General features: G+C 38.9%; 1 protein-coding gene and 1 pseudogene across 1 annotated transcript in view; one reads left to right on the top strand and one right to left on the bottom strand.

Annotated features, from left to right (window-relative positions):
* The window catches only part of SKAP1 (src kinase associated phosphoprotein 1), a 301,141-nt gene that overhangs the window by 255,241 nt on the left and 30,233 nt on the right, over positions 1–15,667 (bottom strand). The gene's annotated exons all lie outside the window — the stretch shown is intronic.
* On the top strand, positions 2,260–3,590 carry LOC133057378 (tubulin beta chain-like; annotated as a pseudogene).

Below are 15,667 nucleotides of genomic sequence, written 5' to 3'. Positions count from 1 at the left end.
AAGAGCACAAAAAGGAATCAGTTTAAAGTTAATACAGAGGGAAGGGTGGGATGAAGCGATAGTTAAGGAGTTTGAGACGGACATGTATACACTGCTCTGTTTAAAACGGTTAGCCAGTGGGGACCTACTGCATAGCTCAGGGAACTTTGCTTGGTATTATGAAATGATCTAGATGGGAAAAGAATCTAAAGGGGAATGGATGCATGTGCATATATGACTGAGTCGTTTTGCTGTGTACCTGAAACTAACACAACTAGTTTCATGTATATTATACTCCAATATAAAGTTTAAAATTTTTTTAAATTAAAATTTTAAAAGTTAATATAGACACAAAAATCCTACATAAAACACCAGTAGATCACACCTAACAGTATATTAAAAGAATAATACAGTTTATCCTGGTAATATAAAGATGTTTCAATATTATTGACATATTACATACTAATACATCTCTTATAAGTAGTGTTAGTTGCTCAGTAATGTCTAACTCTGCAATCCCATGAACTGTAACTGACCAGGCTCCTCTATGCATGAAATTCTCCAGGCAAGAATACTGGAGTGGGTAGCCATTCTCTTCTCCAGGGGATGTTCCTGACCCAGGGATCGAACCTGGATCTCTGAAATTGCAGGCAAATTCTTTACCATCTGAACCACCAGGGAAGCCCATTTATATAATAGGTTAAAAGAGAAGTTTATACAAACCATTTGGCAAATGATAAAACTTTCTCTGATGATATTTATTATCTGTTTGTGACAAAACTATATTGTGTGTGTGTGTGTGTGTGTGTGTGTGTGTCAGTTGCCCAGTTGTGTCCAACTCTTTGCGACCCCATAGGCTGTAGCCCGCCAGCCTCCTCTGTCCATGGAATTCTCCAGGCAAGAATATTGGAAAATTCCATGGACAGAGGAGCCTGGTGAGCTACAGTCCATGGGGTCGCATATGTAAGTAAAAGAATACCTTCTCAACTAGCTTGATATTTATGGCTGAAAAACTAAATTGTTATTATTAAAGATTGTTTTTTCAGCTACTCCCACTGTCAGATAATGCTGTTGTGAAGGTTTTACACAAAAAGAAGTCTTAGAAGGAAAAAGAAGTCATTATGTGCAGATATTATGACCCAATACATATAAGCTTAAAGTATGAACTTGGAAAACTTTTAGAAATTTTAAGAATTCACTTGGGTAACCAGAAAATAAATGCTTTAAAAATTGACAGCTTTCTGGGCAATAGAAGAATAGCTTGTGTTGGAATGACTTTCCCACAGATAAGAATTGTTAACACTAGACAAAAAAATTAAGAGTACCTATTTTAGGGCAGTGAACAGTAGCCAAGGGCTTCCCTGGTGGCCCAGCGGTAAAGAATCTGCCTGCAATGTAGGAGACACAGGCAGGAGACAAGGGTTCAATCCCTGGGTCAGGAAGATCCCCTGGAAAAAGGAAATGGCAACCCACTCCAGTATTCTTGCCTGGAAAATCCCAATCCATGGGGTCACAAAAAGTCAGATACAACTAAACAAAAAACAACGAAAGCAGTAGCCAAAACAGACAGAAATCGGTGGGGATTTGATCCTTGAAAGAATAGAACTATTGGGTGAGACTTTTATTTATATAGCTTTTCACTTAAAGGTACTCCCAGTTCATTTGGTGCAGAGCGGCTGGGGAGCATCCTTAGGCAAAAAGCTTAGTGGACTGTGGAAAACACCAAATGCCACACCTTAACCTATATTTGGAGTCTCAGAAGAAGATTAAAACCAAAGTAGGACAGAAAATGTACCAGAAGAAATAATAGAAAAAATAACAGTCAAAATTTTCCCAAATTTGGTGAAAAAATAGCAATTTACAGATTTAAGAAGCTCAGTGGAAGTTCAGTTGGATAAATATAAAGAAAACTAAACATAGGTAAATTACAGGCAAGCTGCTGAAAACCTAAGATAAAGAAAAGAATTTCAAAGAAGCCAGAGAAAATGATCCATTACAGACAGAAGAATAATGATAGGAATGAGAGTTGACTTTTCATCAAAAATAATGGAGGCCAGAAGATGCTAAAACATATTTAAAATTTTGAAAAGAAAAAGGGAAAAAACTTGTCAACCCAGAATTCTATATCCAGTGACAATAACTATCAAAATGTAAAGACAAGGCTTCAGCCTCCGGGTCCCGTTCCATCTTTCCACCCTGTGACCAGCAGCAGGGAAAAACTAATTCCATATCATTTTTTTGCCCCGTACACACTGAGGCGAGCAAAAAGATTTCAATAAATTTTAACAACAAGGGAAATCGTGCACATCCAGGCTGGTCAGTGTGGCAATCAGATCGGTGCCAAGTTCTGGGAGGTGATCAGTGATGAACACGGCATCGACCCCACTGGCACCTATCATGAGGACAGCAACCTACAGCTGGACCGCATCTCTGTGTACGACAATGAAGCCACAGGTGGTAAATATGTTCCTCGTGCTATCTTGGTGGATCTAGAACCCGGAACCATGGACTCTGTTCGCTCAGGTCCTTTTGGTCAGATCTTCAGACCAGACAACTTTGTTTTTGGTCAGTCCAGGGCAGGCAACAACTGGGCCAAGGGCCACTATACAGAGGGGGCCAAGCTGGTTGACTTGGTCCTGGATGTGGTTTGGAAGGAAGCCGAGAGCTGTGACTGCCTGTAGGTCTTCCAGCTGACCCACTTGCTGGGCGGGGGCACTGGTTCCGGAATGGGCACCTTGCTCATCAGCAAGATCCGTGAAGAGTATCCTGACCGCATCATGAACACCTTCAACGTGGTACCCTCACCCAAAGTGTCCGACACTGTGGTTGAGCCCTACAACACCACCCTCTCTGTCCATCAGCTGGTGGAGAACACTGATGAAACCTACTGCATTGACAACGAAACCCTTTACGACATCTGTTTCCGCACCCTCAAGCTGACCACGCCAACCTACAGAGACCTGAACCACCTCGTCTCGGCCACCATGAGCGGTGTCACCACCTGCCTCCACTTCCCCGGCCAGTTCAACGCTGACCTCCGCAAGCTGGCAGTCAACATGGTGCCCTTCCCGCATCTCCACTTCTTCATGCCTGGCTTTGCCCCCCTAACCACAGTGGCAGCCAGCAGTCTCGGGCCCTCACGGTGCCTGAGCTCACCCAGCAGGTCTTCAATGCCAAGAACATGATGGCTGCCTGTGACCCCCACCATGGCCAGTACCTCACCGTGGCTGCTGTGGATGTCCATGAAGGAGGTGGATGAGCAGATGCTCAATGTGCAGAACAAGAACAGCAGCTACTCCGTGGAATGGATCCCCAACAACGTCAAGACAGCTGTTTGTGACATCCCACCCCATGGTCTCAAGATGGCAGTCACCTTCATTGGCAACAGCACAGCCATCCAGGAGCTGTTCAACTGCATCTCGGAGCAGTTCACTGCCATGTTCCTCCAGAAGGCCTTCCTCCACTGGTACACAGGTGAGGGCATGGATGAGATGGAGTTCACCAAGGCTGAGAGCAACATGAACAACCTCGTCTCCAAGTACCAGCAGTACCAGGATACCACCACAGAAGAGGAAGAGGATTTTGGTGAGGAGGCCGAAAAGGAGGCCTAAGGCCAAGTCCCTATCATCTTAGGCTTCTCAATCCCCTCAGCCTTCTTCCTCAATGACTCCTTTCCTCTCCCTCAGAATTTGCATTTTCTGCCTCTATCTTGTTTTTTTCTTTTTTGGGGGGGATTCTAGAACAGTGCCTGGCACATGATAGGCGCTCAATAAATATTTGTTGTTTGTTGAATGTCTCTTCTCTCTTTCCACTCTTGGGGAACCTAGATTTCTGCCATTCTGGGTAACCCTGTCATTTTCCTGCTGGTGCCCACTCCTCCCATCTGTCCAGTTAACATTTCCCTCTCTGGTTTCGAGATAACTCTCCAAGAGGCTGGGTCTCCTCACATCTCATTTAGAACCATGTGCTGAAAACTTGGATAGGTGATTGCCATCCCAGGCTGGTGTGCTGGCCCAGGGGAAAGGAAACTGAGCAGCAGGTAGAAGTCCCTACAAGAAAGGGTTGGGTTTTGGAGAGGGGCATCCAGGGTACTGAAGTCCTAGGTGCCAGGTATCTCCCCACTCCTCTCAGCTTCTACAGAGGTGTTGACAGTATTATCTTCATTTTCAGTCTCCTTCCAAGCTCTGTCCTGAGCTATTACCTTTGCAAGTTTCTGGCCCCCACCCTATCAAGTGGGAATCCCTTCCTCTTCCACTTTATCTCCTTCATAATAACGTTGGATCCCCTCCTTTCCCCTGTTTGAGAAAGTGGGGAGAAGCAAGAGATAGCCTTGGTCTCTCAGCCTCCAGAAAGTCCCTCCCCACCCCATCTTTTCTTACCAAAAATATATCAGCCCCTTCTGTACCTATATGGAAAGGTATGTGCTGCCACCTAAACGTCATTCCCCAGAGAGGGGACAGAACACCTTCCATCTTTTGGCAAACATCTCATCTCTTCTGCTACTGCTTCCCCCACTCTTGATTTTGTCCTATTCTACACTTCAGATTTCTATTGTGCTGAACTTGCTGCTTTTTTTCATATTGAAAAGATGACATTGCCCAAAGAGCCAAAAATAAATGGGAACTGAAAAGAAAAAAAAAATGTAAAGAAAAAATAAAGACACTTTTCAGATGAACAAAAACTGAGAAAAATTTTTGCTAAGAAACCTGCTCTAAAAAGAAATCTAAATGAAATTCGTCAAGCTGAAGGGAACTGACACTAAAGGGAAATTCAGATCAACAGCAGTACCAAAATGCTAAATATGTGAGTAAATATAAAACATTATCACTTTTTTCTCTTAATCTCTTCAAAAGATAACTGGCAATCTGAAGCAGAGATTATAGAACTGCACTGCACAGCTTATCGGAGAAAGAAATGGCAACCCACTCCAGCATCTTTGCCTAGAGAATCGTGGACAGAGGAGCCTGGTGGGCTGCTATCCATAGGGTCGCATAGAGTCAGACATGACTAAAGTGACTTAGCATTAGCATGCACAGCTTATAATATATATGTAGCGATAAAACAGAGAGGATGGGGAAAGGAGAGTAAATGAAGCAACTTTCGTGGTATAAAATTAATTCTGAGTAGCCTGTGATAAGTTAAGGAACATACTGTAATCAATGGAACAACCCTAACAGACAAAATAAAGAGGAAAAATTTTTTTAAATAGAGAAATCAAAATAGAATAAAAAGCATTTGACTAACTTTTTAAAAGGGCAAGTGTAGCCAAAAATGTGACAGTTGGAAAAGAAATAGTTCAATGGTAGACCCTAAATCTATCCATAGCAATAGTTGCATTAGTTGTAAATGAACTAAACACTTCAATTAAAAAGCAGAGACTGTCTGACTGAATAAAAAAATGCAAGACCCAATTATATTCTGTCTGTCTACAGGAGACACTTTTTTTCCTTCCAGTTTTATTGAGATATAATTCACATACAGCACTGTTTAAGATGTACAGCATAATGATTTGACATACATATGCCATGAAATGAGTACCACAGTAAAATTATACTTATCATCTCATACAGATAGAAAATTAAAGAAATAAATTTTTTTTCCTTGTAATAAGAACTCTAAGCATTTACTCTCTTAACAACTTTTATATATACTGTTGCTCTTGTTGTTTAGTTACTAAGTTGTGTCCTATTCTTTCACGACCCCATGGACTGTAGTCTGCCAGGCTCCTCCGTCCATGGGATTTCCTAGGCAAGAATACTGGAGTGACCTGCCATTTCCTTCTCCAGGTGATCTTTCCAATCCAGGGATCAAACCTGTGTCTCGTGCATTGGCAGCCAGATTCCTTACCACTGAGCCACCAGGGAAGCCCTATATATACCGTACAACAGTGTTAATTATATTTGCCATGTTATACATTACATCCCTAGTACTTACTTATGACTGAAAGTTTGTAACTTTTGACCATTCATCCAATTCCCTCTCCCCCAATGCCCAACTTGTGCTAATCACAAATCTGATCTCTTTTTCTATGGGCTTGATGTTTTTGAAGTATAATTGACCTAGCAGTATGTCAGGTCCTGGTAGACAACATGCATGCACACTGTTGTTTCAGTCATGTCCTACTCTTTGTGACCCTGTGGACTGTAGCCCACCAGGCTCCTCTGTCCATTGGATTCTCCAGGCAAGAATACTGGAGTGGGTTGCCATGCCCTCTGCCAGGGAATCTTCCCAACCTAAGGATCAAACCCAAGTCTCATTATGTCTCCTGCATTGGCAGGTAGGTTCTTTACCACTAGAGCCACCTGGGAAGCCCAGTATACAACACAGTGATTTACAATTTGTATACACTTAAAAATGATCACCACAGTAAGTCCAGTTATCATCTGTCACCATCCAAAGATACTACACAGTTACTGACTATATTCTCCACACTGTACACTTCATATCCATGGCTCATTTATTTTGTAACTAGGAGTTTGTGCCTCTTAGTATCCCTCACCTCTCTCCTTCCCCTCCCTGCTCTCCACTCTGGCAGCCATCTGTTTGTTCTCCATAGCTATGACTCTGTTTCTGTTTTGTTATGATTGTTCATTGTTTTTTTTAGATATACATATAAGTGAAATCATATGGTATTTGTCTTTCTCTGTATGATTTATTTTACTTAGCAGCATAATACCCTCAAGGTCACCCTTGTCTTGTTCCTGACCTTACAGGAAATGCATCCAGCTTTTCATCATTCAGTATGATGTTAGCTATAGGCCTGTCATATATGGCCTTTCTTATGTTGAGATATATTCCCTCTATATCCATTTTGTTGAGAGTTTTTATCATAAACGGATGTTGAATTTTGTCAAAATCTTTTTTTGTAATGTATGATGATCATATGATTTTTATTCTTCAATTTGTTAATGTGGTGTATTACATTGATTGATCTGTAGATACTGAATCATCATTGTATCCCTGGGATTAATCCCACTTGATCATGGTATATGGTCCTTTTAACGTATTTATTTGGTTTATTAATATATTGTTGAGGATTTCTGCATTCATGTTCATCAGTGATATTGACCTGTAATTTTAATTATTATATCTTTGTCTAGTTTTGGTATTAGAGTGATACTGCCTTCACAGAACGAGTTCTCAGAAGCATTCCTCCCTCAGTAATATTTTTTGAATAGTTTGGGAAGGATAGGTGTTAATCGTTCTCTAAATGTTTGGTAGAATTCACCTATAAAGCCATCTGGTCCTGGAATTTTGTTTCTTGGGAGTTTTTAAAATACTGATTCAATTACTGGTAATTGGTCTATTCATGTTTTACATTTCTTCCTGATTCAGTCATGGGAGAGTGTACATTTCTAGGAATTTGTCCATTTCTTCTAGGTTGTCCATTTTATTGGCATATAATTATCATAGTAATCTACAAGAGACACATTTTAAATATGAAGACACAGAGAAAATAATCTTTAAAAATAGTGGAGATATATATATATGTATATATATGTATATTTATAAGGATAACTGATTCACTTTGGTGTACATCTGAAACTAACACGTTGTAAATCAACTATATTTCAATAAAGACACAGGCTGGAAAAAAGAATAGAAATTATACAGTATGCTAACAGTAAGCATAAGGAAGATGGAATGGCTATATTAATGTCAAAGCAGACTTCAGGACATGGAATATTACCAGACATAAAAAGGGATATTTCATAATGATAAAAGGGCGAAGTCATCAGGAAGACAAAAAAATTATAAATGTGTATGCACATAACAGGAGAAGGAAATGGCAACCCACTCCAGTATTCTTGCCTAGAGAATCATGTGGACAGAGGAGCCTGGTGGGCTACTGTCCATAGGGTCGCACAGTCAGACACGACTAAAGCAACTTAGCATGCATGCATGCACTGGAGAAGGAAATGGCAACCGACTCCAGTATTCTTGCCTGGAGAATCCCAGGGACAGAGGAGCCTGGTGGGCTGCCGTCTATGGGGTAGCACAGAGTCAGACACGACTGAAGTGATTTAGCAGCAGCAGCAGCAGCAGCGTGCACATAACAAAATAGCTTCAAAACACTTGAAGCAAATTCCAACAGAACTAAAGCGAGAAAAAAACATATTTACAATCATAGTTGGAAATTTTACTACCCTCTTTAAGAAACTAATAAAACTACTAGATAAATAATCAGTAAAGAGATAGAGGACCTGAGCAACACTATCAACTTTGATCTAATTGGCATTCACACAATGCCACATCTAACAACTACAGAATATACTTTTTTTAAGTGGATGAAGTGTTCACCAAGTGTTCACCAAGATATACATTATTCTAGGCCATAAAATAAGTCTTATAAACACCAAAAATCTAAAATCTTAGAGTATGTTCTCTAATCAAAAAGAATTAAGTTAGAAATCAATAACAATGAGATATCTAAAAAGCCTCAACAATTTGAAGAAACATAAATCAAAGAGGAAACATTCTTCTTTTAATAAACTGAGTGATTATAAAATAAAAATATTATAAAAATAAAAAAATTATAAAATCCATCCAAATTTGTAAGATGCAGCTAAAGCCACACTTAAGGGAAACACACAGCTTTAAATGTTTATGGTAGAAAAGAAGAAAGGTTTAAAATCAATTATCTAAGTTTTCATCTTAAGAAAATAGAAAAAGAAGACCAAATTAAACTCCGAACAGGAAAAAGAAAATAATGAAAAATAAGAATAGAAGTCAATTAAGTAGAAAGCAGAAAAAGCATTGGTTGGTTCTTTTAAAAGACCAATAAATTTGATAAGTCCCTAAAGATTTTATTAAGATTCATTAAAGGAATGCAGAGAAATACCAATATCAGATTGAGAGGAGAAAATGAAGAAAAGGTATTTCTCAGACTTTAGAGAACAAACACAAACATATTTACCTTTCCCTAATAAAAAAGGCATTACTACTCATTGTATTAATAGAAACATTGGAAAATAAATCAACTGATATAAGGAACACCATTACAATTATTTACAATCCCATCACTTGTTCAGTTTTTATTCTGTGCTAACATAACTTTATTTTCATTTACAAAAATGAGATATCAAAAGTTATGAACTTTTTCCACTAAACACTGATTATATCACAGATCATATAATGAAGTAGTTTGTAACCAATTAAAAATAATATTCATGAGGAAATGGAAGGAATTCAAGTATTCTCACAGCATATTTTTAACACAATACTGAAGGAAAAGGAGAAGAGGAAGATGAAGAAAAAAGGAAAGTGGGAGGGGAGGAGGAAGATTGAAGGACTGACATCACTCAACTTAAAGACTTACTACTATGATGCAGTGATCAAGATAGAGTAGTATCATTGGAAGAACAGACAGAGATTAATGGAACAGAACAGAGAACATAGAAATAGACCTATACAAACACAGTCAGTTGATCTTTGAAAAAAGGTGTAAAGCAATTCAACCAAGAGAGGATAAACCTTTTTAACAAATTGTGCTGGGATAACAAAACAACCAAATTAAAAAAAAAAAAAAAGTACAGCTCTCACTTTATACGAAAATTAATTCAAAGTAAATCACAGACTGAAATGCACACAGTAGAAAATGTAAGTGGCCTTGGGTTTGGCAACGGGTTTTTAGTTATAAGACCAAAAGCATGATCCAGTGATCCATGAAAGAGATAATTCAGACTTCATAAAAATGAAAAACTGCTACTCTACAAAAGATAGTGTTAAGAGAATGAAAAGACAAGCCACAGACTGGTAAAAAATCTTTACAAAACACATACCTAATAAAAGATGTGTATGCAAAATAGTTAAAGAACCCTTAAAACTCAGTAATAAGAAAACAAACAACCCAATTTTAAAATGGACAAAAAATGTGAACAGAGACCTCAACAAAGAAGATACACAGATAACATATCAGCATAATCATATGTCATTAGGGAACTGAAAATTAAAACAATGATATATCACCATGTACCTATTAGAATGAATAAATTTTTAAAAATTGACAATACCAATGACTGACAAGGATGCAGAGCAACCAGAATCTCATTAATTGCTGATGGGAATGCAAAATGGTATATCCACTTTGGAAGATGGCTTGGTTTCTTACAAAGCTAAATGTAGTCTTACCATAAGATCCAGCAACCATACTCCTAAGTATTCACCCAACTGACTTGAAAACTTAAGTCCACAGAAAAATCTGCACATTTAGATTAGAGCAGCTTTATTTATACTTGCTAAATTTTTGGAAGCAATCAAAATGTCCTTCAGTAGGTGAGTGGATAAATAAATTGTGATATATACAAACAGTGGAATACTATTCAGTGCAAACAAGAAATGAACTCTCAAGAAATGAAAAAACATTGGGGAACCTTAAATGTATTAAAGAAATGGAGTAGCCATCATAGTCAACAAAAGAGTCCGAAACGCAGTACTTGGATGTAATCTCAAAAATGACAAAATGATCTCTGTTTGTTTCCAAGGCAAACCATTCAATATGACAGTAATCCAAGTCTATGCCCCCACCAGTAATTATAGGGGACTGGAATGCAAAAGTAGGAAGTCAAGAAATACCTGGAGTAACGGGTAAATTTGGCCTTGGAGTACAGAATGAAGCAGGGCAAAGGCTAATAGAGTTTTGCCAAGAGAACACATTGGTCATAGCAAACACCCTCTTCCAACAACATAAGAGAAGACACTACACATGGACATCACCAGATGGTCAACACCGAAATCAGATTGATTATATTCTTTGCAGCTAAAGATGGAGAAGCTCTATACAGTCAGCAAAAACAAGACTGGGAGCTGACTATGGCTCAGATCATGAACTCCTTATTGCCAAATTCAGACTTAAACTGAAGAAAGTAGGGAAAACCACTATACCATTCAGATATGACCTAAATCAAATCCCTTATGATTATACAGTGGAAGTGAGAAATAGATTCAAGGGATTAGATCTGATAGACAGAGTGCCTGGAGAACTATGGACGGAGGTTCGTGACACTGTACAGGAGACAGGGATCAAGACCATCCCCATGGAAAAGAAATGCAAAAAGGCAAAATGGTTGTCTGAGGAGGCCTTACAAATAGCTGTGAAAAGAAGAGAAGCGAAAGGCAAAGGAGAAAAGGAAAGAAATATCCATTTGAATGCAGAGTTCCAAAGAATAGCAAGGAGAGATAAGAAAGCCTTCATCAGTGATCAGTGCAAAGAAATAGAGGAAAACAATAGAATGGGAAAGACTAGAGATCTCTTCAAGAAAGTTAGAGATACCAAGGGAAAATTTCATGCAAAGATGGGCACAATAAAGGACAAAAATGGTAAGGACCTAACAGAAGCAGAAGATATCAAGAAGAGGTGGCAAGAATACACAGAAGAACCATACAAAAAAGATCGTCACGACCCAGATAATCATGATGGTATAATCACTCACCTAGAGCCAGACATCCTGGAATGTGAAGTTAAGCGGGCCTGAGAATCATCACTACAAACAAAGCTAGTGGAGGTGATGGAATTCCAGTTGAGCTATTTCAAATCCTAAAAAATGATGCTGTGAAAGTGCTGCACTTAATATGTCAGCAAATTTGGAAAACTCAGCAGCACCCATGGGACTGGAAAAGGTCAGTTTTCATTCCAAGCCCTAAGAAAGGCAATGCCAAAGAATGCTCAAACTACTGCACAATTGCATTCACCTCACACACTAGTAAAGTAATGCTCAAAATTCTCCAAGCCAGGCTTCAACAGTACATGAACCGTGAACTTCCAGATGTTCAAGCTGGATTTAGAAAAGGCAGAGGAACCAGAGATCAAATTGCCAACACCTGCTGGATCATCAAAAAAGCAAGAGAGTTCCAGAAAAACATCTATTTCTGCTTTATTGACTATGCCAAAGCCTTTGACTGTGTGGATCATCACAAACTGGAAAATTCTGACCTGACCTGCCTCTTGAGAGATCTGTATGCAGGCCAGGAAGCAACAGTTAGAACTGGACATGGAACAACAGACTGGTTCCAAATCGGGAAAGGAGTATATCAAGTGTGTATATTGTGACCCTGCTTATTTAACTTACATGCAGAGTACATCATGAGAAATGCTGGGTTGGATGAAGCACAAACTGGAATCAACACTTACAGTAGAAATATCAATAACCTCAGATATGCAGATGACACCATCCTTATGGCAGAAAGCAAAGAAGAACTAAAGAGCCTCTAGATGAAAGTGAAAGAGGAGAATGAAAAAGTTGGGTTAAAATTCAACATTCAGAAAACTAAGATCATGGCATCTGGTCCCATCACTTCATGGCAAACAGATGGAGAAACAGTGGAAACAGTGGCAGACTTTATTTTTGGGGGCTCCAAAATCACTGCAGATGGTGACTGCAGCCATGAAATTAAAAGATGCCTGCTCCTTGGAAGAAAACTTTTGACCAACCTAGACAGCATATTAAAAAGCAGAGACATTACTTTGCCAACAAAGGTCCGTCTAGTCAAAGATATGGTTTTTCCAGTAGTCATGTATGGATGAGAGAGTTGGACTATAAAGAAAGCTGAGCGCTGAAGAATTGATGCTTTTGAACTGTGGTGTTGGAGAAGACTCTTGAGAGTCCCTTGGACTGCAAGGAGATCCAGCCAGTCCATCCTAAAGGAACTCAACCCTGAATATTCATTGGGAGGACTGATGCTGAAGCTGAAACTTCAACACTTTGGCCACCTGATGCAAAGAACTGACTCATTTGAAAAGACCCTGATTCTGGGAAAGATTGAAGGCAGGAGGAAAAGGGCACGACAGAGGGTGAGATGGTTGGATGGTATCACCAACTCAATGGACATGAGTTTGAGTAAACTCCGGGAGCTGGTGATGGACAGGGAGGCCTGGTGTGCTGCAGTCCATGGGGTCGCAAGGGGACACGACTGAGCAACTGAACTGAACTGAACTTATGTGAAAGAAGCCTATCTGTGAAAAAAGCCAATCTGAAAAGGTTACATACTATGGGGTTCCCACTACATAACATTCTGGAAAAGGCAGCAATATAAAAAAATCAGTGCTTGGTAAGAGGTTCAAGAGGAGTCAGAGGGATGAATAGATAAAGTACAGGAGACTTAGGGCAGTGAAACTATATCGTATGACACTTTAATGTTTGACACATGGCATTTTGTAATTGCCAAAACCTGTAGGACTTTACAACACAAAGAATGATCTTTAATGTCTGTAGATTTCAAAAAATCATTTTGCAGGTTGAGGGATCTCAAGGAAAATTGCATACAAACAACATAATCTAACTAATTACAAATATATGAATTAAACTCACTGAATGGGGGAAAGGTGCTGACCTAAGTAACATTGGTAATGGGTAGTCTATAAGACTAAAGGCAAAAGGAATGGCACGTGAATACTGGACCATAGTCAACAGTTTCCAGTGGGTGTACAGGTTATCACTTCTTATACTGCTATACATGTATACTCTAATCAAACAATAAGTGGATGGTGAAAGGTGGGAGTCAGGTTTCTCAGTTTTGGAGTGGAAAGGAGAGGAGTAAGAAGCAAAAATATTGAGGAGAAGAGCTGAACAGACATTTTTCCAAAGAAGAAATACAAATGGCCAACATGAAAAGATGCTCAAAATCATTATTAGGTAAACGTAAATCAAAACCACAATGAGATAGCTATCACTTCAATCCATTAGAATAGCTATTATCAAAAAGGCAAGAAGTAATAAGTGTTGGAGAAGACGTGGAGAAAAAGGACCCCTCATGCACTGTTGGTAGGAGTATAAATTGCTGCTACCACTATGGAAAATAATATGGAGATTTTTCAAAAACTTAACTATCATATGATTCAGCTATTCCATTTCTGGATATTTATCTAAAGAATACAAACACAATAATTCAAAAAGGTATATGCACCTCTATTTTCATCACAGCATGTTTAAACAAATTGGACTCTTTTATTTATTCATTTTCTAAGTCATAAAATCACTATGCACCAAGGTTTTGCCAAAAACTGACTATGCATCTACAAACTCTCAAATACGAGATATACAAATTGAATCCATTATCTTTCCCTATACCTTTGAATGACATCATCATCTACCTAGCTGCCCAGGCCAAAAAATTGAGAATCATTCTAAATTCCTGTTTCTCTTTAACTGGGTCCTGTAGACTTTGTTGTTTAGCTGCTAAGTCATGTCTGACTCTTTTGTGACCCAATGGACTGTAGCCTGCCAAGCTGCTCTGTCCATTGGAATTTCCATACAAGAATACTGGAGTGGGTTGCCATTTCCATCTCCATTATCACAGCATTTTTTACAATAGCTAAGATATGGAAACCACCCAAGTGCCCATCAATAGATGAATGGATAAAGAAAATTATATATATATTTATATATTATTTATATTACATATATATATATATATAATGATGGGTTACCATTCAGCCATAAAAAAATGATGAAATCTTGTCATTTGTGACAACAATGGATGGACCTTGAACGTATGTATGCCAAGTGAAACAAGTCAGAGGGAGAAAGACAAATATTGTAAAATTTTACTCATGTGTGGAATATAAAAAGCAAATAAAATAAATGAATAAAACAGACCAAACAAAAACAAACATGTGGATACAGTGAACAGAACATAGGTTATCAGAAGGGAGGGGAGGAGGGTGAAATGGGTAAAAGGGTGTCAACTATATGTGATAGCGAGAAATTAAATTTTTGGTGGTGAGCACACTGTAGTGTGCACAGAAGTAGAAATAGAATGTTGTACGCATGAAACTTATACAATGTTATAAAACAACGTTGGCTCAATTTTAAAGAATAGTAATGAGAGAAGTCTAGAATGAATTAGAGTTCAAGACATCAATAAGAGCTCATGTTTAGCTCCCTCACCCATCAAGGACTACACGTTCATGGGGAACCTGGTGCTACCATGGGGAACCACTGGTAGACGACCTGCTTCTAGGTCGGGGTTTCGTACGTAGCAGAGCAGCTCCCTTGATGCAAGCTATTTAAAGTCTAAAGAAGGGTTTGTAAAAAAAAAAAGAAAACAAAACAAAAAAACAAAACAAATGGAAAAAAAAAGAACTCATGTTTAAGTCTGTACAGATAAAGATAGTTATGTATAGAAATTGCTAGTGTGAAAGCCGCTCAGTCGTGTCTGACTCTTTGCGGTCCCATGAACAGTACAGTCCATAGAATTCTCCAGGCCAGAATACTGGAGTGGGTAGCCTTTCCCTTCTCTAGGGAATCTTCCCAACCCAGGTCTCCCACATTGCAGGCAGCTTCTTTACCAACTGAGCCACAATGGAAACCCATAGAAATTGCTAATAGATATACATATATGTTGTTAGTGGTAAAGAACCTGCCTGCCAGTGCAGGAAACATAAAGAGATGTGGGTTCCATCCCTGGGTTGGGAAAGTCCCCTGGAGGAAGGCATGGCAACCCACTTAAGTATTCTTGCCTAAAGAATCCCATGGACAGAAGAGCAGGGCAGGCTACAGTCCACAGGGTCGCAAAGAATCTGACAGAACTGAAGAGACTTGGCACGGCATGCATATGTATATGTGGGATTATTATGCATACATACATATCTTTGTTTGTCAGTGAGAAGACCTAAAAGAAACAATGTCCCAGTGAAAAAGAGCATATCTACTACCAAGATCATGGTTTCTAAAACCAATCATCAATAAAA

The sequence above is a fragment of the Dama dama genome, chromosome 5 (genome assembly GCF_033118175.1).
Source record: "Dama dama isolate Ldn47 chromosome 5, ASM3311817v1, whole genome shotgun sequence".
NCBI classification, from domain to species: domain Eukaryota; kingdom Metazoa; phylum Chordata; class Mammalia; order Artiodactyla; family Cervidae; genus Dama; species Dama dama.
Note: the sequence above shows the minus strand (reverse complement) of the source record. Positions and strands in the feature narration are given on the sequence as shown.